Genomic DNA, 26,532 nt, shown 5'->3' with positions numbered 1-26,532 from the left:
ACAAAAATTATTAAGGTAGGCAAGCAGGTGGTATTATTCTCTTTTGGATAAATTGTGACAAAGGTGCTCTCACAGATTTGGCTTTTTTTTTCTTTTTTTTTTAACAAAGAGTTTCCAAAGGGCATGCAATGAAAAGAATGGACACATACATCATTTACTTTATTAGAAAAGGACACTTAGGTGTTGCATGAAATAGCAGCTTAATATGATGTTGGTTTAGGGAGTTTTTCTAAGCAAGCTGGTTGGATTGGGTTAATATTTAGTTGGCTCTTCCATACTTCTTAAATGTGCCATGGTTACTTTAAGAAAGCTAGTCTTATCCTTATGAAGTAAATATAGTCATCCCTTGACATGTGTGGGACATTCTGGAATTTTTTTTCCTCAATATTTTTGATTTGCCGTTGGTTGAATCTGAAGATGTGGAACCCTCGGGTATGGAGGGTCGGCTGTACGTATTTAGAGCTCTACAGCTGTCCTCTTGGCTTCATGTTTGAGCTTTAACATTTCGAAGATTCAAATATAGTCCATTCCTAATTCCCATGAGGTTCATTGGGTTGATTCATCCATTTCTTTATCCTCTCCATATCCCCCATCATTTTCAGCAAACACCTTTTAATTCCCCAGTCCTTTAAATCTTTCAGATTTAAACCACACTTGAACTCCTGTTTGAACAAAACAAACAAACAAACAAACATAACGGTGTAGAATTAGTTGTAGAAATTGCCTTAAGATAAGACTGTGAACACAATTATTTTAAAAATGTCTTAGGTTTACCTTTTCCAGATATGCCAATCTCAGGGCAGAGATAGGTTAAGAAAGAGCTTTTGTGACTGCTCTCTGAGATTCAAAAAATAAAATAAATTCGGATGTTCAACTCCAAGGCAAGTGATAAAGATCAAAGACTCATTTTATTACAATATTTTTATTTTTATTGAACAGATTCACTTTGGATCTTGGCTTGCATTTAGAATGTTTACCCTTTAATAAGTGATCTGTTTAAATGTGGATCAGAGAACAAGGGTTTCTGTTTTACAGTTCAACTTTTGACCTTGGGGGATGAATGGGTGGAGGCTAAGAGGAAAAGTCCACTGTGTTTTTACTGAACTTTTTACCCTTAAAAAAAAGTGAGCAAGTTTAAAGTTCACACAGTGCACAAGAGGTCTCCACTGGGGATTTCTGGTATTATTAACTTCCTGACCTCAGATAATTAAAAAGAAAGAGCAGAGCCACCTCAGACTATGACTCAACTTTGAACTTTTCACCTCCCAAGTAAAGGATTTAAATTGTAAATGGTAGACTCTGGAAGCTTTCTTATTGCTATTAACTTCTTTCATCCCTGGTCTTGAAGTTATAATTTAGGCCAAAAGCAGAGCCTGATCTTTCCTTTTTATTTACTTAACCTCTTTTAGCAGAAAGGACTGAGAACACCATTTACCTAGAAATGACAGGTATTCTGGTGAAAGAAGTTAAGCTTAAAGGGTCATTGAATTTTGGAACTAGAAGCAACCCTAGATGATCTGTCCAGGCTCCTCAGCTGTGAAAGACAATAGAGAACCAGGGAGGCGAGCAACTTCCTTAAGGTCAGACACAACAAGAGCACAAAAGAGCATCCCTGATTCATTAGCTGTATTTATTTCTGTAGTAGAGGGATTCAAGCATGATTGGGGGTAAGAAATATTCCCCTAGGTAGCGCAGGGGTCTAGAGAATCTGTGGCTTTTATTTTTACGTTAAAATGCATAAAGTGGAAAAACAAATCACTGATTAGGGAGTCAAGAGGCCTGGGTCCTTCACTCTACTGGTTTGTGTAAGCCTTAGGAACTCATTTAACTTTCCCAAGTCATGACTTGCTTGATTGTCAAATGGAATGTAGTTGGGAGGAGATAATAAGCGTCTGAGACTCCTTTGTGTTATGACATTTTTTGGTTCAATGGTATCCTTGCCTTAAGAATTCCTGCTACGGTTCATGTGTAAACACTGTATAGATATACAATTCTCAGCAACAACTGGGTTTTCTGAACACAGAGGGTAGGGCTAGATGGCTGTGATTTTAGGGTAATTGGTTACATGACGCTGGGCTTGACACTGATGAGGAGGCTCTCCTTGCTTTAAGAAAAGACAAAAATCCCAAAGGGGGCTCCCCTGGGGGCTCAGTGGTTGAAAGTCTTCCTGCCGATGCAGGGGACGCGGGTTCGTGCCCTGGTCCGGGAAGATCCCACATGCTGCGGAGCGGCTGGGCCCGTGAGCCATGGCCGCTGAGCCTGCGCGTCCAGAGCCTGTGCTCCGCAACGGGAGAGGTCACAGCAGTGACAGGCCCGCGTACCGCAAAAAAAAAAAAAAAAAAAATCCCAAAGGAAAAGGGGGACTATCGTGTAATGAGACATAAGGAACAGGGAAAAGAAGAACAAAAGAACCAGAACAAAGAAAGGAGGGATGACCAGGAGAACAGGCATTAGGAAGGAGGGTAACAAAGAGATGGTAGACCCCTCAGTTGGATGGGGACCCAGTCAATGCTTGTGCTACTGAGAAAGCCGAGGACTACGTTGTGAATCTGTGGGAGCCACATGCTCTTAACACTGAAGCTGAGATAGGCAGCTCTCACTGGCGCCCGTACAGCACGCAGTGTGTGGCAGAGCCAGTCATCCCGGGCCCGCTCTTGCCTCCTGCTATTTGCTAACACCTTTATTGCCTCCAGTTAGTTACTCACACTGCGCTCATTCCCATCTGTCAAGGAGAGCTCCCTTCCAACATTCTGTCCTTCTTTTCTTCTGTTAAAGAGATCCTCCCAGCGTGGCTGCAAAGCATGGAGCGGATACTGAGCTCTGAGATGAGGCAAGTTTGGAGTGGGGTGAGCAATGATTTTCTCATTTCCTGGTCCCAAGAAATGAGAGAGATGTGACTGTAGGGTCCTGCCCAAGACCCTCCTGCAGAGACAGCTGTGGGAAAAGGAGGTCATCATGGCTTGCTGGAGGGCTGGAGGCCTGTCTGCTCGGCCTGGTAGCAGAGGGCCTGGGGTCACTGCCTGGACCAAGTGTCAACAGCTGTAATTGACTCCTATGCCATCACAGATGTTTACCCACCCAGCTCCTCAACCACTCTCAGCTGCTTTACACTAATTTACTTCTGCTTTACAACCTCCTCTACTCCTTCTCCCTCCTACAAGGGCCAGCCAAGGCGGGTGATGATTATTTGAGCAAGAGACTGCACTAATGTGAATATGTCTCATCAGATGATTGAAGTTACAGACCAGTGGGCTGCAAATAATCGTTCATCGGGGTTTTTGGTGGGCAAAATTACCCAACTGTTTCCTCTGCTCAGTAAGGCCCATTCATTCACTAAATTCCTCCCACGTTTTCCGGTGTTGAATACATTCCTTCCTGTATAGATGTCCAGTGTGCCGTCATGTTAACCTCAATATCTCCTGAGGAGGGAGGTCACAGGTCACCAAGCAGAGCAGGACTGTCATCATGAAACAAGTCATAATGCCTCATTGACACTTTCATCAACATCTAGAGAGGAAATAAATAAAGGACTGGGTTTCGTCTGCCAGCTACCTCTACTTACAATGGAAAACATCACAATGCAAATAAGAAATGTTGTACTTGTGAAATTAAAAAAAAAAAAGGTTTATGCCACTATTCTCAGTGATGGGCTAAAGCAAATCACTAGTGGCTCAGTTCGGGGTGATTACGATGATTTTTTTTTTTTAATTTACTTATTTTTCTTTTTGTAAAGTCTCTGTACCTTCAGGCAATGGAAGAAGAACAGAGAGTCAAGCACAACCCAGAGAACCAGTGCCAAATGAGTCAGTATGTGAATTCTCTGCCCTGAGGACTCTTTTTAAAGTCAGGCCCAAGAATCTCGCCCTGCAGGTAGGAGAGTCTGAGAGCTGTGAAGGGTAGCCAAGCCCCACACCCCATTTCTGAGTTGCCCCAGCCACATCCAAGGTTAATGGGAGGGCAGTAGGCACTAGATAGCCTTTGCTGCCTCTAATTACATCCCACAACCCCAACTCAGCAGACAAGCCAAGATCTTGCATCCGGAGGCAGCCAAAGGCTGATGGATTCTCTACAGCTGTCTATTGCCTCTGGCAATATGACCTCACTTGGCATGATCATTTGAATTGACGATAAAACTTCAAAAAAAAAAAAAGTTTTTATTGAACTTTTTACCCTGAAAAAAAAGAGCAAGTTTAAAGTTCACACGGTGCACAAGTGGTCTCCCACCAGCTAAAAAGCCCCTCCTCTCTGTTTTCTTCCTGTATACGTTTAGATAAACTAGATCCCCATATATTTGTCTGATATTATTCCTTTGGTTTGAGGCACCCAGCTGGCAAGCATAAGTCATCCATGGTGATTAAATTTAGTAGGGTATCCATGCAAGCGCCAGGAGCGCCAGAGCCCTTAATGGAACTTTGGCAGGCAAGGCAGCAATAATTGTACAGCAGGTACAAGGCGAGGGGGAGTCTGGGAGTTCAAGGAGCTGTAATCGTCTCCCTTCTTTGCCCCAGCAGTTCAGAAAGTGCACGAGGATCTAAATTAGGTGTTATTTTAGATTACAGCTTGTCACACCTGACGCCAGTGACACCATCAGGCAGCCGGATGCCAGCTGGAAATTTGTTGATATCTAGGGATGGCGATTTTTGGCTCGTTTATTCATTCAGTCGGTCATTCAAATAACATTGGTCATGACCATCAAGAAGATATGTCAGCCTCTGGACGCAGGAGTCTTTTGATGATCCCTGAGATATAAAAGAGCAAGTTTGGAATTATCACCGCTAAATGCCTGTTTATCCAGGACTGCTAGACAGAGGGCACGCCCCTAGAGGCGCTCTGACATTTTATGGAGTATTGAACACCAAATTTGATTCTCCTTGTGAAGAACCAGAGAAACTGGTCCACTTTACTCCTGAGAGGAAAATTAAGAGGTTCCCCTACAAATTTATAGTAGCCGTATAAATGGGCCTTCCTTTTATCTCCCTCCTACGGCCTGAGTTGAGGGAAGTGGAGTTGGGCTAAAACTGTACTAATTTATGTTTCAAATACCTACATATGCAAGGCATCATGTGGATAAAAGATTAATTAAACATGGGCCGTCCTTGACCTAAAGGGAGAAAAACCTTTTCATATGTAATTGCAGTATAATTCTGGTAAGGGCTGTATGAGAAAATGGACAGTCTGTGGTAAGTTGTTTACAAGAATCCCAGAGAGAAAATTTATTTCTTGAACATCAAAAGATAGATATAAACGTATATTAAAAATAATAATATAGATTTTTTTAAAATGCAGGCAGTGCTTTATAAATTGTAGAAAGCAATTGAGACAAGAATGTTAAAGAGTGAGCGAGATGGATTAAGCTAATGTAGTAAATAATTCCTTAGACTCTTGAAAATGGTACTGTTTGAAGTTTGCATTTTTTTTTTATTAAAGATTCCAAGAAACTAGAGACTTCTGGGTAATGTTTAAATCATTGGGAATTGATCTGACATTTAATGGCAAAACGTTGGCTCTCTAAGGCCATAACAAAGTCAATGGGTCAGGGCACCTCCATTACCTAACCTTAGCTGGTCTCTTTCCATGACATATCAGAGTATTGATCCAGGTGGTTATGTGAGATTGGGCATGGAGTTCTCTATCCTTATTTTACAGGTCTTAAAAAACTGGGTCTAACTAGTATGTTATATTCTGCCATGATTTGCATTTTTGTGTGATCCCACAGAAGGGGTCTGCTCTGTCTCTTATTTATCCTCCTATTTTGATTTGTCTGTACTCCCTGGACAAAACTTGAGTCTTCTTCTGAACACTCTCTATCCAGTGTTCATTCACTGAGGGTCTTAACATTCTCTAGGCTTCCACTCTATATTTTGCCTTCAAACTTCATTGATCCTCCAAACTTCAGTGATGTTACCGGAAGGGTAGTCAGTTTTGATGTTCATTGAGCTGTGATCCTGAATGATTGAATAAAATTTGCCGTCTATATTGCTAAATCTGCCTTTATGTTTCGGACCCATTGTTAACAAAAGGGTGCTAGCTTAACTACGATATATATTCTACCCTTACTTATATACTTTCTGTTTGGACTCTGAAGGTTGATTGCTTTTTGGGTTTACCTCTTAGTTATTATACCTTATTTGACTATGGAAATGTTGGGCACTGACTTCATAGGTTCAAACTGTGATTTCAATAATGAAGGAATAATATATATATTTTAAACTGAAGTGTAGTTGATTTACAATGTTTCAGGTGTACAGGAAAGTGATCCCATTATACATACATATATATATATATATATATTCTTTTGCAGATCCTTTTCCATTATACGTTATTACAAGACACTGAATATAGTTCCCTGTGCTATACGCTAGGTCCTTGTTGTTTACCTATTTTATATATAGTTTCAAGTTTTTAAAATTGAACCTATATATCTGTTAATCCCAAACTCCCAGTCCATCCCTCCCACCCACCCCCACCTTGACAACCACAAGTGTGTTCTCTATATCTGTGATTCTGTTTCATTGATAAGTTCATTTGTTTCATATTTTAGATTCCACATACAAGTGATCTCATGTGGTATTTGTCTTTCACTGCCTGACTTACTTCACTTAGTATGATAATCTCTAGGTCCATCCTTGTTGCTGCGAATGGTGTTATTTCATCCTTTTTTATGGCTGAGTAATATTCCAATGAAGGAAAAATTCAATTTCTAACACTGTAGGACTATACCTTTAGCTTTTCCAAAGAGCTTTCAGGTATATTTTCTCATTTTACTCTCATAAGTCATCTATGAAATAGGAGTATATGCTAATTCATGAGATCAAGCAAATACATTCCCATTACAGATGACTAATATAAGCCATAGGAACAGTTTGCTCTGCGAAGGACCCAGTACAATGATTCTTGTACTTGCATGTTCCCTTCATGTTCTTATTAAGACCATAAAAGGGCTTAGAGGGTGTGGTGGAGATTACAATTTGTCCGCCCAAATCTGTACTCTATTGCTTCTGCAGTAAGGTAATGTCATAACTGGGATAAAGCTGCCCATCCATGGACTGTATTTTCCTGCTCCCTCTGCAGCTAGTGTGGCCATAACACTAAGCTCTCTCCAGGGAAGTGTAAGCAAAAGTGATAGATGCCATTCAAGGCTTGCCTTGAAAACTTGCACACTCACTTCTACAGCTTTTTTTGTTTTTTCCTCTCCCACAGGCTGAAATAGTGATGACAAGGATGGACCTTAGGGGCCACCTGTTGAAGGTGTCAGAACTAGCCTCACTCTGTGCTGGGTTTCTGCATGACCGAGTGGAGCAGAGCTTCCCCACCATCCCCCTTCCCTCTCAGATGGTTTCTTGAGAGATAAATCTACTTGTATTTTATTTCAGCCATTACATTTTCAGGGATATTGATTCAGCAGTTTAATTAATATGGACAGCTACTCGATTTTACCAGGAAAAACTTCAAGAGCATTTAAGTCAGGACTGGTGATGAGACTGAAAATGATCAAGCCCTGACTTTACGCCCTCTCTCCATTGTATATTTGATGGGGAGGGGAAGGTTAGGAGCACAGGAGAGAAGAATAAAAGAGAGGTAGGTCAAGGGTGGAGAAGGCAGTGTGGAGGCAAGAATTGAACTACAGAGAGGTTTTCACTTCCTCAGAAATGAGTGAACTAAGAACATTTAAAAAATTGAACCAAAGAGGGAGGGGGGTAGGGGAGGGCTAGAGCGGGAGGTTGGGGTTAGCGGATGTAAGCTTTCATATATAGAATGGATAAACAACAAGGTCCTACTGTACAGCACAGGGAACTATATTCAATATTCTATGATAAACCATAATGGAAAAGAATATTAAAAAAAAGAATATATATATTTCTGAATGACTTTGCTGTACAGCAGAAATTAATACAACACTGTAAATCAACTATACTTCAATAAAAATTTTTTTTTAATTGAGACAGAAACCCTCCCCACTTTTTTTTAAACTACATATATATATAGTCTTTATTGAGTATTCTAACCTCATTGGATGTCACCAGCTAATGAATTCTAAATTCTTTGTGTTTGATTCACTCTTCATTCCAGTGAGTCAAACACCAAGAATTTAGCCGGGGTTCTAAAATAAGCCCTGGGAGAACAGTCACCCTGGACACATATTGCAGAAAGTAACCTCCACGTTTTCTTCTTAAGTCTTTTCCAATCAAATTGTGTCCTTTTTCTTTAACACATGTCACTTAGATTTTATCTTAGTAGGTCATCTCAAAAGTCTGTGTGTTAGAATCCAGAGAAATAGAGAGATACGCAATCAACAACACTTATTGATGATACAACTACTTAATATCTTCCAGAGGTGCTGAAACAAACACATTCACATGAAAACAGGGCCAGATAGAGACTTTAAAGGGCTCTCACAGACAAAACCATGGGGGCAGTGTGTACAGTAATCCACAGTCATCACTGCCCTAATAGTATCTGACCTGAACCTGGCACAGCTTCAGAAAAAGCCATGTGTTCAGGCTAAAACAAGAATGAGAAAAAAGGAGAACGTTGCTTTCTTCTAATGTGGTAAATAGGGCATGAAGGTTTTATAGTTTGCTAGTGGAACCAGTTTTACAAGTTCTCTATCCACAGGGCTTAGCCTTAGGGAGAAAAAATAGTTTTATTCAGAGATACCTTAAGACTTTTGGTAGAACATTTGAATTTGGTATCCAGAATGAAGAACTAGATTGAAGTTGTTATGTCTACATTTATTGGGATGAAGTTTGAAACTGGAACTATTATATTAAATATTATTTTCATGTGTGCCGTACTTCCCATTTCTGTTTTTGGCATGAGGAAGTGATAAAAGAAAGCTTATTATGTGTCCTCTTAAACTATGTGGAGTTGGGGGGACTGAACCCCCTCCATTAAAAGTCTGAGTATAACTTCACAGGTGGCCTTCCATATCCAGGGCTCTGCATCCACAGAGTCAACCAGGGTGGATCGTGTAGCACTGTAGTACATATTTATTTAAAAAAAAAAAATCCACGTATAAGTGGACCTGCACAGTTCAAACCCGTGTTGTTCAAGGGTAGAATCCTCCTATTCATTTAAATTGGTTTCCCAGATTGTTTACTTTAAATATCAAGAAATAATCATTCATTTAAAGGATCCAGGTCTTTGACTTTTCTCAGTCTGGAGAAGAAATAGCTTTAAGTAAGAAATCCCCACCAGGTATCAATATGTGTGTCCCTCTGGGTGGGTGTGCATGAGAGAGAGATAGTGGCAGAGAAATGACACAGAGAGAGGAGACAGAAGCCATGAAACCTTAAGGTAATAAAATCATCTGCAAAGTTGTTGAACAATAATATATTTGCACATTTCAAGTTTCCTTTCCCTTCAAGTTTCAGTATCACTCAGTGGAGTTGAGGTGACTTTTCCTTATGTCTGCTACTGCAGACGGTACCAAGGAGACAGCAGAGAAAGAGGCATATAAAGAGAAAAGGACTATATGTGTGTTTGTATGTAAAGTTTGTCTCATTCATTCCTCTCTCCTGGCTCAGTTAGTGGGAAGTATTCTCATACCAGGTCTTTCCTTTAATAACTTGTCTGCTTTGATGAAGACAAGTCAACTTCAGCTTTTTGTGACCCTTAGGGAAATAGTCTATATCTAGTGGTGAAACTGATTTTATTAAAGCCAGTGTGAAATCTCTGCTTCCCTACGAAGAAAATTTTATTTTTCTTCACTGAAGATTGAATAGGAAAAAAAGAATCTGAATAAATATTATATTCGATTTTAAAAGATACAAATACAGAGTGGGAAGAGATCGCCTTTAAACTTCAAGTTTGGAACTAAATACACATATATTTAGACATATATTTTACATATTCATAATTGAGAATATTAATACAATTATAAAGCCTTAATAATGGAATGTTTTTATCCACTCACAAATTAAAGTTTTCATTACATTTAAACAACTTTTTCTGAATCAGGCACAAATTGCTTTTCTTCCTTCCTTCATTTGAGGAGCTAAAATAAGTTTTTGTTCTTAACTTTTACCTTAAAGGTCTGGCTATGCAGCTGATAGCTGGCTTAGCAAGATATCCTCACATCCTCTTCCACAAGGACCTCTCTGATATTTAGAGTCAATCCTGGCAGGAGTTTTGAAGTTCTAAAACAATCACAAAGTTTTCTCGTCTCTAATGATTCTTCGGAACAGTGAGAGCTCAGGTATGCCAGAAAGGTACTTGAAAAGAACAAGAAGTACAAGATGGCTTTGTTCCATTCAAATTAGGGTAGCTGCATTACTGCTTTATATATATTTTTTCCCCAGTAAAAGCTGTTCCTCTGTGTTTCTCCCTATCTCCCAAACTTCAGCATTCTGGATCACAAAAAAAGAAAACTATGTGACAGTCCTATCAACAAGCAGACCATATTTTTGTTATTTTTGTTAAGTAAATGGGGGAAATTAGAATTGATTTCTTATTACCGAAAAGATACTATCGTCAAAATAAGTGATCAGTTGAGCAAGGAAGGAAAATTCAGCCCGTTGTCACCATCACTCAAGGCAAGGCTGCACTCAGCCTAAAAATGAAAGGGAGATGAGTTGAAAATGAAGGCTTTCTATATACTGCTTTGTAGTCAACTCTTCTTTCAACCTCTGCAAAGAAGGAGAATGTGTTTTCCCTCCCAAGCAAGGAGCAGCAGGGGTTATCTTTTCCCGGAGGAGCTGAAATTTGTTTCCTTGTCAGAGGAGACAGACGAGGTCAGAGAAAACTCCGCCTCCCGGAACCAAAGTGCAGAAGCTGTGATTCTGGTTCATGACAAGAAGGACGAGTGCTTATTGGCAGAGCAATCAAGCAAGACACCATCTCGCTTGCTGGACCACAAATTGCAGCACTGATTTAAAAATTATATACAGGACTTTCTGAGCCATGCCAAGGACCCCTTTCCCATTTTAGTGTCACTAGTAGTTAGTTTGCTTATTATATGTCCTATCATTTTTTAAAACATCTTTATTGAGGTATAATTGCTTTACATTGTTGTGTTAATTGCTGCTGTATAACAAAGTGAATCAGCTATACATATACATATATCCCCATCTCCCTTCTCTCTTGCATGCATCTCCCTCCCACCCTCCCTATCCCACCCCACTAGGTGATCACAAAACACCAAGCTGATCTCCCTCTGCTATGTGGCTGCTTCCCACTAGCTAGCTATTTTACATTTGGTAGTGTTTATATGTCTATGCCACTCTCTCACTTAGTCTCAGCTTACGCTTCCCACTCCCTGTGTCCTCAAGTCCATTCTCTACATCTGTGTCTTTATTTCTTTCTTGCCCCTAAGTTCTTCAGAACCCTTTTTTGTTTGTTTTTTTTTAGATTCCATATATATGTGTTAGCATGTGGTATTTGTTTTTCTCCTTCTGACTTACTTCACTCTGTATGACAGACTCTAGTTCCATCCACCTCACTACAAATAGCTCAATTTCGTTTCTTTTTATGGCTGAGTAATATTCCATTGTATATATGTGCCACATCTTCTTTATGCATTCATCTGTTGATGGACACTTAGGTTGCTTCCATGTGTGATATCATTTTTTAAGGACCATGAAACTAAGCAAAGAATAGAAAGACCATAATATGGTCCTGAGGGGATACCACTGCTCGAAAAGCAAAAATGCTCGTGTATTAAACATGTCCCCGCAGGAATGAGAAAGAGTAAATTATCTGAAGCAAAATGAACGTGATTGGAAGTATTGATATTTCTACATGTCTTTTCCCTCCAACTTTTTATTTTGAAAATTTTAAAACCTACAGAAGATTGCAAGTACAATATGCTAAACATGCATATGTCCTTCATGTAGATCTGTGCTAATAGGGTATCTGCTATCCATATGTGGCTAATTGGCCACTTGGAAAATGGTGGCTATAGTCCAAATTGAGCTGTACTCTTCTACATGCCTTTCTAAAAATAAATACTTCCTAAAGTTTTCTGAAAAGTGAACAGATACTTGGTCCCTAAACCAAGCAGATAAAAATTATATACCTGTATATAGGTATAGTATATTATATATACACATATATATGAATTTATGTTAATAAATGTAAAGAACATGTATATGTGTAGCTCTGAGCACATATGTTTATCCATGGATCTAGTCTTCATTTTCAATAAATCACTCAGAAAAAAGTGATTGTTTAGAAAGGTAGGATGGAAGCGTAGGCATTTATCTTTTAAAATGTCTTTCATAAAAAAAAAAAAAAAATGTCTTTCATGTTTCTCCTAAGGAGTAGACTGAGTCCTGATGAGTTTAGTTATTCTCATATGAAGTATATAATAGAGCAGAAATAACAGAATCTTTCCCTTTTTTTTGTAAAATAAAATGAAGACATACATCAAAAATGGAAATTTTAAACACTAAGATGTTTCTTTCCGGTGATTGTGATTTTACTAGTGAGTTTAGATCTAAAACTTACCTGTTTGAAATCTTCTTTGTTCCTCTTCCTACTCCAATGCAAGCTAAAACATAAATATAGAATTGTTAAATTTATTTGTAATCAATTCTAAATCCAGTAATCAATATTCAAAGATTCAATAAATCAGTGAAGTCATTGAAAAGTTTAAAAACTGACAGTCAATGACTTTGATCCTCTTTCTATCCACTCCCACGTGAAATGTGACAAGTTTATTTAATAAGTAAATAGAACATACCCAAAGGAATGGTGTTCCCTCTAATTAGTCCCTCCCTTTGCAAGGTGATTCTCTCACAAAAGTTTTTTTTTTTTTTTAAAAGCATATTTCTATTACTATCCACCTAAGTGCTATATCATGCTATCATGCTTCTTGGTAAGTAGATTTGAATCTTGCAAACTAACAAACTTGTTTAAAACCAAGTAGGGTGATAAGACTGAAAAAACTACCTCTATTAGTCTGCTCATGCTGCCATAATAAAATATCAGAGACTGGGTGGTTTAAACAACAGAAATTTATTTCTCACAGATCCAGAAGCTGGAAAAGATCAAGGTGCTGGCAAAGTAGGTTTCATTCTGAGGCGTCAGTAGTTGTTGTGGCACGCAGGCTTCAGTAGTTGTGGCTTGTGGGCTCTAGAGTGCCACAGGCTCAGTAGTTGTGGCGCATGGGCTTAGTTGCTCCGCGGCTTTTAGGATCTTCCTGGACAAGGGCTCAAACCCGTGTCCCGTGCATTGGCAGGTGCATTCTTAACCACTGCACCACCAGGGAAGCCCCCTGCTTTTCTTTTAACGGAGTCAAAGTTTTCTTACTAATTTTTTCTTTTGTTGATTTATTATTGTTCAACTCTTTGTCATATAACATTGCAATTTATTTTTGACAGGTTTTCTTTTGACTCTTGATTTAGGGTACTTATTTTATAGAAATGTTCACATCTGTAGTAAATCTATCAATTTTATCCTGCTGGGCAGTGATTCTCATATTTAATGCGCATCAAGATCTCCTAATGTATTCATGAAAACACAGATTCCTGGGCTCCACCATCAGGGGGTATTATCCCATAACTCTTTGGTTGGTCCTGGCAACTTTAGCAATAACTGAGCTGATTCTAAATGAAGTAGTTAATAAACCACACTGTGAAATACTGCCTCACAATTTCTTACTTTGCATTAATACTTAGGGCTTCTCATGGTAATATCACATAAATAGCTATCTATATTTTCTCCTATTTTCTCATGTTGCCATTTTTCTACATCTATCTATTTAGTTCGGCTGGAATTTATTTTACTATATGCTTTATCCCAAGATATTGAACCATTTTTCCTATCACAACTTATTGAACAGCAATACATTTCCCCAATAATTTATAATTCCAACTTTATCATTTACTACAAAGTTATAAATACTTGAGGCTTTTGCCGAGTTTGTTTTTCTGTCCCACTAAATTATCTACCTATTCCAGCATACTGTTTTAATTACTATATCTTTTCAATGTATCTGTTACTATGAAAAATGTCTTGTCCCCATTACTCTTCTTACACAAACCTATTTTGGCAATTCTCACCTGTATAATTAAAAAAAAAGTTTGTCAAATTAATTTCTGAAAGTTTATTGGAGTTGTATTTAATCTATAAAATGTTTTAAGGAGATGGCACATCTGTGCAATGTTAGGTGCTTCTCACCTAAAAGTAACCCCCAAAGGCCACACCTACTAATACTAATACTCTCAGCTTTGGGGGTAAGAATTTCAACATATGAATTTTGGGGGATAGAGACATTCAGACCATAGCAACCATAAAAGAAGCTATGAATAAACAGAGATGTATAACACCACAAGGTGTTGGCAGGGCCATGCTCCCTCTGCAAACTGTAGGGGCACCCTTCCTTGCCTCTTCCTAACCTCTGGTAGTTTGCTGGCAATCTTTGGTGTTCCTTGGCTTTCAGCTGTATAATTCAATTGTCACATGGCATTCTCCCTATTTATGTATACGTATATATGTATATATATAGTTATTAAAGTTTTAGTAAATCAGGATGTGTTTTTTATTAATATGAGCTCCTAAGCTATTCCAATCAGTATTAAAATACTGATACTGATATAGGCTTATTAGATTTTCTCTATATAGTCTCACATACATACAAATGTGTTTGAATACATGTAAATATAAAAATTTTCTCATGCTTTGTACTATCTCCCAAGTTTCCTAATACTCCACAGTTACTAAGGCAGGCAATGTTGTCATAGGTCTGAAATGAGAAAGGCATCTGCAGTCTATAAACTAATATATCTATTTTTCCTTCAGAGTTTAGAAAATCATTTCATTTGATATTTTCTATGATTAAATAAAAAGCTGTTTTATTAACATTCTATTTCCCTTCAAAACTTTTCAGGGTAATGAAGACTTCTGAAAAGTTTAAGATTTTCTCTGCCAAGCAGACTGCCTATATTTAAATATTTATGAGAATATACATTATATGTACCCTTTAAAACACAAATAGAATGTATTTTTGTTATTTATTAGGAAATACTTTGATTAATTAAACAGATCTTAGAATTGTACATCACTTTAGGGTTGTTTGATTCAAAAGAGTATTTGGTTGCAGTGATAATTTCCATTATGAAAATGCTTTAAAATGTGATCTTATTTCCTTTTCATAATCTCTTCTCAGGAAAGTAAACAGGAACCATTAAAGTTGTACCTAGTGATTCTCAGGGGTTACTTCACTGGCTCAATCCAATTCTCAAGCGTGCTGGCCTTTTTCCTTTTAAGGACAGTGAAGTCCTGTCTGGGAAGGCTATGGCGTCATGCACAGGGAAGCCACAGCCAGGGAGAGGAAAGCCATCCCCTGACCAGGTTCGATATTGCCCCCATCAGGAACATCTCTGCAATGAAAAGTTACAATGACTGTCCAGCTGTTTAAAGAGCAGGGGTTATCTATTTTATATATAAAGTAGATAACTAATAAGGACCTACTGCATAGCACAGGGAACTCAACTCAATACTCTGTAATGGCCTATATGGGAAAAGAATCTAAAAAAAAGTGGGTTTATGTATATGTATAACTGATTCACTTTGCTGTACACTTGAAACTAACATAACATTGTACATCAACTATACTCCAATAAAAATTTTTAAAAAAGGATATATTAGCTAATATTATAATCTCTTAAAAAAGGAAATGGTTGCTCTAAACTAAGAATAAAATGAGTTTTATTTTTAAGACAAAAAAAAAAAAAAAAGAAGAGCAGGGACGCAGTCAGGCCAGAATGAAATTCAATTTTCATAAACTAACAAAACAACAAAAGTAAGAGAGAAATCATTATTCTCTATCTAAACTGGAGGTCCAAACAAATCCTCCCTGATTTAATGTGCAGATTCTGTTACAGAGTGTGCCAGCCACAGGGATTTTCCAACTGTCTCATGACTCTTGGGCAACTTTGCCTTTTCATTTGGCTTTTAGCTGAGCAGGCTATGGGCTTTTAGGTTTAACTTAGGGAAGCTGCCCCCTATTGGGCTTTGGTTGGTGGGAGAACTCCTGGACTTAGGAAGGGAAGCTGCTGTACTTGCCCCTGAATGACCCCGGGACTTTGGAACCTTCTGGATGACACAGTTGCTTACCCTCTTGTTATCAATCTGAAAACCCAGTCAAGCGATACATTTCCAATCCCCTGACAGTCTCATGACCAACTTGTAGGTATTAGGCAAAACAGTCTAGAAGCACTGTCATAAAGTTGTTTACTGGCCTGTCTCAGGAAAACTTTACTGTGTCCTGGCAAACTTTATGCTCACACACCAACTCTGAGAAGTCAAGAGTATTATGTATAATAGTAAGATTCTTAAAATTGACTCATGAACTGGGCTGTGAGTAGCTGACTTATCCCTGGTCTAACAGAGAGGATGTAAAATGGCCCAGCCATGTACTTCCTCAAAGTCAATGACAGTAGAAATGAGGAAGGGGTCAGTCAAGTCAGAGAAAGCCTAGACAAAGGCCAAGTCGGTACCAAAGAAGCTGTCAATCTCTCTGCACTTTTCACACATGCCCAAACAATGCACTCAGCCGATACTGGAACAAAATGAAGATAAATGTTATATGTAGTTTGTTCTGATATAACTGTCCCTGTCATAGGGCACAAGCTCTCTATGCGAATACTTCTGTTTCATTGATCACGCTTTTCTTTTGAAAATGTAACTAAATGTCATTTCTGCTCTGCTTTTGCTTTACAAATAGGCTTTGAGTATTTAATTATATATGATAGACGTTAATATTTCTTTGTTGGATGTGAGAAAGGTTATTATAGTATGCAATGTAGTAAAATATTTGTTTTATGGAAAGAGAGAAATGCTCAATCATTTTAATTTACATTCCTGTGTAACTTGGGTCATGCTGCCCTAAGGAGTTCTGTTTTCTAAAGAATAAGTCTATAGGGTGACTCCATCATAGATTCAAGTTACAGCATGAAACAAATACAGCCTGGGGACTTTTGCTATGCATAGTACCTTAATTTTCTAGAACAAGACAAAAGACAGTTATAATAAGTAATTTTGAATAAAACTCTGATTTATTATCATTTTATTTTAAAGACCTCCATGAGTTTGAGATAATTAACACAAACTTTCATGCTCTGATGCAGTATAAAGAACAAAAAGAAATCTGCTAGTGATATAGTTTTAAATGCAATTTTAAAACAAAATATGTAGGACCAATTGTTTTTTTTATGATCAAGGAAAGACAAGTTACCAAACTGCCGTTAGGAATTTACGTTGGTATGAGTGTATTTATTTCAATTAAGGAGAGATATGATACAACAAAAATAATGATAGTAGATTAAATTATGCCTTAAATATAGATAAAGAAAGAGGTCTTTCTTTCTCCCTTTCTCTTTTTATTTGGAGCCAATAGGGTAGAAATTGGAGTGGCCAGCAGGGGGCTTCTTTTAGCTTTCTCCTTTAAATTAAGTGCTAAACTGAAAATGCATTTTAGTATTTAGTTTCATGAATCAGGAATAAAGTTTAAACAAAACATGTTTTTCTTCTGTTTCGTTTATCCTCCTTTCTACTCCCCTTCTCACCACTATTCTTTCTCAAGACCTGTAAAATGTGTTCCCTGCTGCCTGGGTTGGCCACTGCTGGCGCTGCACCAGCTTCCCCATCCCAAATTAATACTCTATTTTTGAAAACTTCCTGGCAGGGTAGGGAGATTTGGATGACAGACTTTCCACCAGATGTAAATTAAAATTAAATTAAGAGCAAAGAAGTATAGTCTGGTTTGATGATTTAAATGGCAGTTAGAGAAACCTGGTTTCACCGTGAAGCATTCGGGAAGGACTTTCTGAAATGATGGGCTTGAATAGTAGTATAAAAGGTAATGAATGGCCGTGTAATATGACATTTTAAAAGAGTGTTATGTTTTCGCAGGAATTTGAGAGTGTGTGAAAGGCGTCCAGAACTAATCTGACCGATCTTGGAACATAACTCCAAATCATCTTCCCGTCCTGTTTGATCTGCATAAAGTTTTACCTGGTTCTTTACCTTCTTTTGGGGGCCCATTTCACAGACATAGGCTCAAGAACTTTACTGACAGCATACAACAATTCACCAGACAGGGAATCGGAAGGCAAAATTGTGGCATTTTGTGTTATCCAAGTGAAATCTCGAGATAAATAGAAACTGACCTTATATACTTTTTCAAATAAGAGTTGGGTCCTGACAGAGGAGGAAAACAAGACCTCTATAAGGATTTTGAAGTCAGTAATTCCAGGTTCAATATCCAATATCCAAAATTATGTTAGGATTTTGTTTTAACTTTAGAAAATGAAACTTCGATTGTCAGGGAAATACAGATAATACAGAACAGACCGACTTAGTGTCCTGTTTCCCAAACTGGGACATGGGTTACTGAAACCATAGGATGAGCCTACAGCTACTTTCTATTGTGCCAATTTACACAGGGATTTGGAATAAAAGAAGTAATTTAACTGTCAAAAAAATTTCAAACACCTTTATGCTAACCCAATAGTGCCATGTTATAAAGTAGAATATAAAATTCAAATGATTTGCCTAGATACAATATGAACCTTTAAGAAATTGTGAACATGCAAATGTCCACTATAGATTGATCATTCCCCTCCCCCCAATCCCCCCACCCCATACACCAGGATGCCAGTAAGATAAATGCTCTGGAAGCCAAACTATCAGATTTCTCATCTTGGCATAATGGTTGATTCAGTAAACTCTTTATGCATCAGTAAAATTGATCACAGCTTTTAACCCAATTAAGGAATTCTTAGAAAATTAGGAATATAGAGTTGACTATTGCCTTATATCATTTATATGGGTAAAGTATAAACATCACTATAAATGTGTTTGTTGAGAGTCTTGGGATCTACCTGAGAGGAAAAGGAAAGGGGTTGGAAACAGAGATATCACGACTATGACTAAAACATAACTGTGATTTATATGTGCTTGCATAGCTTTGTCCTCTACCATACCTTAGTTCTCAGGGTTATTCTTCAAAACAGGGAAGAAATGCATTTTTATTACTGGATGATTTAACCAGTGACCAAGATTATGACTTATAACCTTGGATTTTAAGACTGTCTATGGTCATAATTTGAACCTGAAATTTAATAGATTCCCTCTCTGGTCCTAAAAGAAGAGGTCAATAAGGGAAGACTACTTTTATCTAGTTGTAGTTTATAAAAGAGTTCCTAGGAATGACATCGCAGTGCCACTTACTTGGTACAAATCACTCCTCAATATTTGTCGGGACTGCTATCCCAAGGAAAAGATACCTTTTTATTTTGAAGCTCTGATGAGCATTAAAGTAAATGTGCAAAAATAAAACCCCTAATATTCTTTCTTTTAAAAAATACTCTATCACTTTCCCCTTTTTAAAATTTCTTTTTCTTCTGTGAATGGGAATGAGAAGTGAAAGTTAATGTATGTAATCATTCATTCATTGAACTTGTCTATCCTTTGAATTTTTCTTGCCTGGTTATTATATTGTTTTGAAAAACTTTGATAGAAAAATATTAAGAGGAAAATGAATGAAAGGTAGATCAGTCGGTTGTATGGCACTAACTTTTAATTAAAATATGTCGAACTTTTTTCAGGTATAGGCTATTCATATCTAATTACACAGAGTCGTATTGTCAAAGAGGAGGTACCTGGTTCTCTTTCTTCCATATTCCCTCTTCACGCTCAGTATATTTCCCAGTATTTTGTGCTGGAGACCTCTTAAAAAACCACAAAACCCCCCAACCCTATAATCAATCAATTTTATGCTGAAAAAGAACCTTAGACAGTATGATTCATTGATTCTATTAATGGCTCCAATTTTCCATGGACAATTGTTCCATGCCCTTTGGTAGAACCTTCCATCTTGGTCCTAACTTGGCTCTGTGACTTGCTTTGACCAATGGGCTTATAGCTGACTTGATGCAAGTAGAAACTTGAAACAACACTTCTGCATTTCTGCTTCTCTTTGTGGATTCCTGCCACTGCTGTGAGAACATGCCCTGACTAGTCTGCAGGAGAGACAGATGAGAAGGCCAATGAAGGACCGATGAAGAAGAGCTGAGTTTTCCCAGTGATGCCATCAAGATAAGCTAATCACAACCGATCAGTCATCTGACAGCAGATGTATGAGTGAGCCTAATTGAGATCAGCCAACCCACAGGTTGAAAGAAAGGAATAAGTGGCTGATGTCTTCAGCCACGAAGTTTGGGATGGTTTGTTTGGCAGCAATAGCAGATTGATATACACTCTTGCACTGTTGGTGGGAATGTAAATTGATACAGCCACTATGGAGAACAGTATGGAGGTTCCTTAAAAAAACTACAAATAGAACTACGATACAACCCAGCAATCCCACTACTGGGCATATACCCTGAGAAAACCATAATTCAAAAAGAGTCATGTACCACAACGTTCACTGCAGCTCTATCTACAATAGCCAAGATATGGAAGCAACCTAAGTGTCCATTGACAGATGAATGGATAAAGAAGATGTGGCACATATATACAATGGAATATTACTCAGCCATAAAAAGAAAGGAAATTGAGTTATTTGTAGTGAGGTGGATGGACCTAGAGTCTGTCATACAGAGTGAAGTAAGTCAGAAAGAGAAAAACAAATACCGTATGCTAACACATATATATGGAATCTAAGAAAAAAAAAAAAAAAAGGTCATGAAGTACCTAGGGGTAAGACGGGAATAAAGACACAGACCTACTAGAGCATGGACTTGAGGATATGGGAAGGGGGAAGGGTAAGCTGTGACAAAGTGAGAGAGTGGCATGGACATATGTACACCACCAAACATAGATAGCTAGTGGGAAGCAGCCGCATAGCACTGGGAGATCAGCTCCGTGCTTTGTGACTGTCTGGAGGGGTGGGATAGGGAGGGTGGGAGGGAGGGAGATGCAAGAGGGAAGAGATATGGGAACATATGTATATGTATAACTGATTTACTTTGTTATAAAGCAGAAACTAACACACCATTGTAAAGCAATTATACTCCAATAAAGATGTTAAAAAAAAAAAAGAAATTCAAAAAAAAAAAAGAAGTGAGAAAACCGAGCCTGGGGATTTACATTTTCTCCAACTTTATGAAGCTACTAACCTCCCCAGATTTTAGAATTGAGCGTTCTAGTCCTCATTTATGTAAAACCTAAACACCGAATTATTGACAAACTAGTAAAAACCTAAACACCTAATTATTGACAAACTGGTAAAGTCTTACCAGCTAATTCCAAATAACAGCACAATAAACAATGTTGCTTGGAATTGTTTTGATTAATATTATCTTTAAGGTTAAAGATTTTTGTCAAGACTAAGCATATATTACATTGCAGAAATTGTCATTCATGCAAATCCATTTTCTTGTGCAATTGAAAAGCTTCATTTAGTGTGCTGAATCTGTAGTTGCATTAGATTCTTAAGGAGTTAGCCCTGTGAAGCACATTACAACTGTCCTCTAGAGACTGGGCTAGTTTCCAATTGATTTCAGGTTGCAATTCAAATTCTTGTCTTTCATGTATAACAACGGCACATTGTTTTAACTCTTGACCTCTCAAACACTATTGGAAATAAAATCCTAAACTTTGGAACTGGAGGAAATGTTACTGTGGAATATATACAAGGGTAACATCATATGGGTTCTTTTCAATTATAACTCAAGCTTTTGGATCTAAAATATAGGGTTCTTTACTGAATTACACCTTTCCTATGGCAATGAATTTGGATTGAGAAGTGTATATTCAGAATGGTATTCTCTTTTAATAGTTTGATATTTAATATGATTTCCTTTTATTAAGCATGTGTCTTATTTTCTTAATCTTGATCTAGTAGATTATTAATTATGTCAATTATTTTTTTCTTTCTCGTCTTGGAGATAGGAGATGATTAATAGTTCTTAAATGAATTTTTCTTTCTTCTGATGTTGACTTGCTTTTAAGGACCATGTTTTCCAAACATATGGCACTGGAATTAATTCATTTTGATTTTCATTGATTTATTGAGTGTGCACTTTTTGGTCAATATTATAGTATCATTAGTTGACCACAATAAATCTATATTTATGTTCTGAAATAAGTTGATTTCTCTAGTCTTCCTCTCTATGAGCTTAGGTTATTTTTTATGTCTGTGACAACGTTCAAAGGATTTAAAGGAAAAATACATAATACTTCCCACAAAATACTTCCCTTCTTGGGGAAGAAGAGATATGCCTAAAAGTTTAATGTACTATGCTTTTCTGTCACCAAAATTCAGAAGAGACCATATTAATATCATTGAAATCATTTCATTTTTCCTAGTTACAAATTATTTAGTTCTTCCAATAAAAAAGATGAAACAAACTAAAGCCTAGTGTTTAGTTATCTACTACCGTACAATAAATTATCCAAAACTTAATGGCTTAAAACAACAGACATTTAGTATCTCATAGTTTCTGTGGGTGAGAAATCTATGAGCAACTTAACTGGGTCCTCTGCTCAGCATATCTCATGTATACATCATGTATACATCATGGTTTCATCTGGGGCTGTGGTCTAATCTTGAGGCGCAGTTGAGTGAACATCAACCTCCAAGTTCATTCATATGGTTGCTGGCAGAATTCAATCCTTTGCAGACTGTCAGACAGAGGGCTTCGCTTCCACACTTTTGGCCAGAGGCCAGCCTCAGTTGCTTCTCAAATGGGCCTCTTCAACATGAGAGCTTGCTTCATCAAAGCCAGCCAGAGAGAGAAGCTGCAAGTGAGAGGAAAGTCAATCTTTTGTAATCTAATCACTTAGATGGCATCCCATCACTTTTGCTATATTCTGTTCATGAGAAGCAAGTCACTAGGTCCAGCCCACACTCAAAGGGAGGAGTTCATACAGGGTGTGAAAGTATACAGGAGGAGCTTCTTAGAAGAATACCTATCATAGCTAGAGTGGTCCAGCTGTTATTGTGTTACTGTTGTCTCCCTTCCATATATATATGTGTATATATATAATTTCTCTATATACATATATATATATATAAAATACTTGGTTTTTCTTATCTATAACATTTAATCACATATATTTAACATCACAACCTAGTGAGAACATTGTAATATACATGAAATTTACATGAAGTGGTTAAGCATAGAGTTCTAGACTACTCTAGCAGCATTAGTGAAAATTTGGGGTGTCCAATAGTACATTAGGATTCTGTTTTCAGAATTCAGTCTACCTGTGAGCTGTTCTCTTCTACAAAAAGAAAGAGCGGGTTATAATTTTTTGGTCTGCTCCAATGTGGCTCAAATAAAGATACAGAAAACAACACTGAAAAATAAGGAGATGCCAAACCCCGCATGATTTGCACTTGCAGCTGGTATTTCACACAATACGGAGAAATAAACTTCTCAGATTCTCAATTGTGCATAGCTTTGCAATAGCTAGAGTTACAGAGAGAGTTAATAAAGATTTTTTACATGACATCTAGATATGAATGATTTCAGATAATTGAGAATTCTCTGTAATTAACAATATAGGTTCTGACAATACAAGGAGCTGGTCATCCCAACACAAACTGGCACAGAAGAGCAGACTCTGATCTATGAAAGAGTAGAATCTAGACCAGGCCAGGTCAGAAAGATTTCTTTTCACCTATCTTGACCAAGGATTTCATCAACTCCATCAGGTATGGTGGAGGCAGACCTTACTAGTGCCCACCAATGTCCAGTTTTTCCCTCCAGGCTTATGGAAGGTTATACTTCCCAGCAACTTTTCAGTTAGGCAGGATCATATGATTTTCCTGGCCAAAGGATTGTAAACAGAAGCGCCATGTGTTACTTTGTAGACCAAAATATAGAAGAATGGGTCTGAAATCACCACACACTCTCTTCCCCCTTGCTGGGGCAACTGATGATTTTCAATTGGTGGAGTCTCTGTCAACGTGGGTCCTTGACTAACTATAATACATAAAAGAAAGTCCCTGCACTGTCCAGTGATGGACATGTATCATGCCTAAAGTGACAACTTTTTAAAACGTTAAGACCCTTTGTCTTACTTTCCTGTTGCTGCTGTAACAAATTACTTTAAACTAAGTGTCTTAAAGTAACGCAAATTTATTACCTTACATGGCTGGAAGTCAGAAGTCCTAAAATCAGAGTTTTGTTGAGGCTGCATTCCTACCAGAGGCTTTTGGGGAGAATCTGTGTCCTTGCCTTTTCAAGATTCTAGTGGGCACCTACACTCCTTGCCTTGTGGTCCCTTCCTTCATCCTCAAATCTATCAACATAGCATCTTCAAATCTGTCTCTGTCTTTCTCTCTCTTTTTTTCCTCTCTCTGTCTTTTCTCTGCTTCCATCTTCACGTTTCCTTCTTTGACTCCGAGCCTCCTGCCTTCATTTGTTGTAAGGATACTTGTGAATACATTGGATCCATCCAGATAATCCTGTGTAATTTCCACATCTCAAAATTTTTAACTTAATCTGCAAAATCCCTTTTGCATGTAAGGCAACATTCACAGGTTTTGGAGATTAGGATATGGACATAATTGGAGACATGTAACCTACCATATCCTTGGATTTAGAGGTTTATGTGTTACTACAGCATAGTTTAGTGTATACTGAGTAATACAGAAGCCACTAGAACCTCATTTTGCATTAATGGGGTATGAGTATGCTTAAAGTAGCTATTTAGTGGGTTCAGATAGTCTCAATTTTTCTTTATGAGGTTACAAAGTACAGAACTTGCTTATGAAAGATATGTACAAAATGCATAAAACAAAATGATAATTATGTATCATTCTCAAATTTTTGATTTCTAGGTTTTCCAGACAAGGTAAACACCAAATAACACCAAAACAAACTTTATTCCTATTTGGGTATTTTTATATTACACATTACTTATTGTATAACTGCATCTGAAGGAATTATAACAGATATGTAAATTATCTGCGAAGAGTGAGACTATATTTCAAAAACTTATTTAATTATAGCAGTAACCACATTTTATTTATTAGGTTGTTTTCCTATGTGGACAAAAAGACTTTTTAATCTGCAGATAATATCTTGTCCTTAGTCACCATTATGTAATTACTTTCAGGTGGAATTTTATGATGTGGAAGTGCTCATGAAAAACCCCAATTTTTTTAATGGGATAGTTGTATTCAAGATACAAACAGATCAGGACAGATGATTAGGATACATGCAGCAAGACTGCAAATGAAATTTTGTGGGTTCAGACAGTGACTCATATAAGAAAGGGAGCTAATGAGTATGGGGCTTGCCCTAATTTTTTATCATTTCAACTCCAGAAAATCATAAATTCAATGATTCATTTATTAATTCATCCATTTATTCCTTCAATATTTCTTCAGGACCCACTAGGATGATACTGTAGTTCATTTATAAGGATATAGGCTTTGGAGACAGATTGACATCTAAGTTTTAATATCAGCTTAACTACTTACCAACTGTATCCAGTTGGGCAAATATGGCCTCTCTGACCCATAGTTTTGTCACTTATAAACATAATAATAATGTGTACACTTAAGGGTTTTTGTGAAAATTAGAGATTATGTACATCAGACACTGTAAATTATGGGCATTCAACAGATAATGATAGAAACTGTGATTGTTATCTACCAGAAATCAAGATGCAGAGATGAAAACCACATAATTCCTAGCTACGAATAACTAAAGAGGGAACAAACAACCACAATGCAGTTAGAGGCACGGGCAAGCTATGGATCAGGGAGAAGAAAAGGATTTAGTCTATGGAAGGGTCATAAAAGGGTTCACATGATAAGTGACATTTTAGATGGCTCAGAAAAATTGTATTAGGTGTCCAAGAGAGAAGACATTGGAGCAGTATGTATAGTTACATGTATGAAAGCCCAGGGATAATACAGGAAACTTCAAGTAATTTGGTTTCTCTAGAGCACAGGGCTTTCTTAAACTCTCCCTCCTTCGCCATTTTGCTCTTTCAAGATTCAGGTATAGCATAATTTTGCCTATGAATCTTTTCCTAATATATATCACTCAGAAAAATTACGTACTCTTTCTCTCATGCTACTTCTGTATTGAATATATACCCCAAAGACATAGTTTCTATCACTTTAAAAATATTTATTTGTCTTTCCTCTCTACTTGGTTGTAAATTTTACAGGTTCATGGACTATGCCTTATTCATCGTTATATTTAAAAGAATAAATATTAAGTAATTATAATAAACATTTCTTGACTGAATGAATACATGAATGGTGGGGCAATGGCAGGAGACTAGAAGAAGTCTGAATGAGTTTGCTAAGCTAAGGATTTTGGATTTTTTCTTGTGGGTGACAGACAGGCATAGGGAGGAGAATGAATTGAGAAGCCCAAAAAAATGAATTTTAGGGCATCATCATTGTCCAAGACAAGAGCTAAGGGAGAATGGTGGAGAGTGAGGGGAAGAGACATATTCAAGACATATTTATGACTTAGAATGGACAAGTCTTGAGAGTTGTTTGGTAATGGACATAATTTAAATTCCTGGCAGATGAGAATATTTGGATAAATTGTCCACACTGAACAGGTTGAGTTTGAAGTTTCTATGAAAGTCCTGTCGAGAAGCAGTTAT

At 37.4% G+C, this 26,532-nt stretch overlaps 2 protein-coding genes across 3 annotated transcripts in view; both read left to right on the top strand.

Annotated features, from left to right (window-relative positions):
• The window catches only part of NRIP1 (nuclear receptor interacting protein 1), a 118,047-nt gene extending 110,362 nt beyond the window's left edge, over positions 1 to 7,685 (top strand). Inside the window, exon 3 of the transcript XR_010943779.1 lies at positions 7,201 to 7,685. The gene's annotated coding sequence lies outside the window, so the exon portion shown is untranslated. The remainder of the gene's footprint in view (positions 1 to 7,200) is intronic.
• The window catches only part of SAMSN1 (SAM domain, SH3 domain and nuclear localization signals 1), a 455,109-nt gene that overhangs the window by 135,375 nt on the left and 293,202 nt on the right, over positions 1 to 26,532 (top strand). The gene's annotated exons all lie outside the window — the stretch shown is intronic.

This window comes from Pseudorca crassidens, chromosome 5 (genome assembly GCF_039906515.1).
Source record: "Pseudorca crassidens isolate mPseCra1 chromosome 5, mPseCra1.hap1, whole genome shotgun sequence".
Lineage (NCBI taxonomy): Eukaryota > Metazoa > Chordata > Mammalia > Artiodactyla > Delphinidae > Pseudorca > Pseudorca crassidens.
The sequence above is the reverse complement of the archived record's forward strand: the minus strand, read 5'-3'. Positions and strand labels throughout refer to the sequence as shown.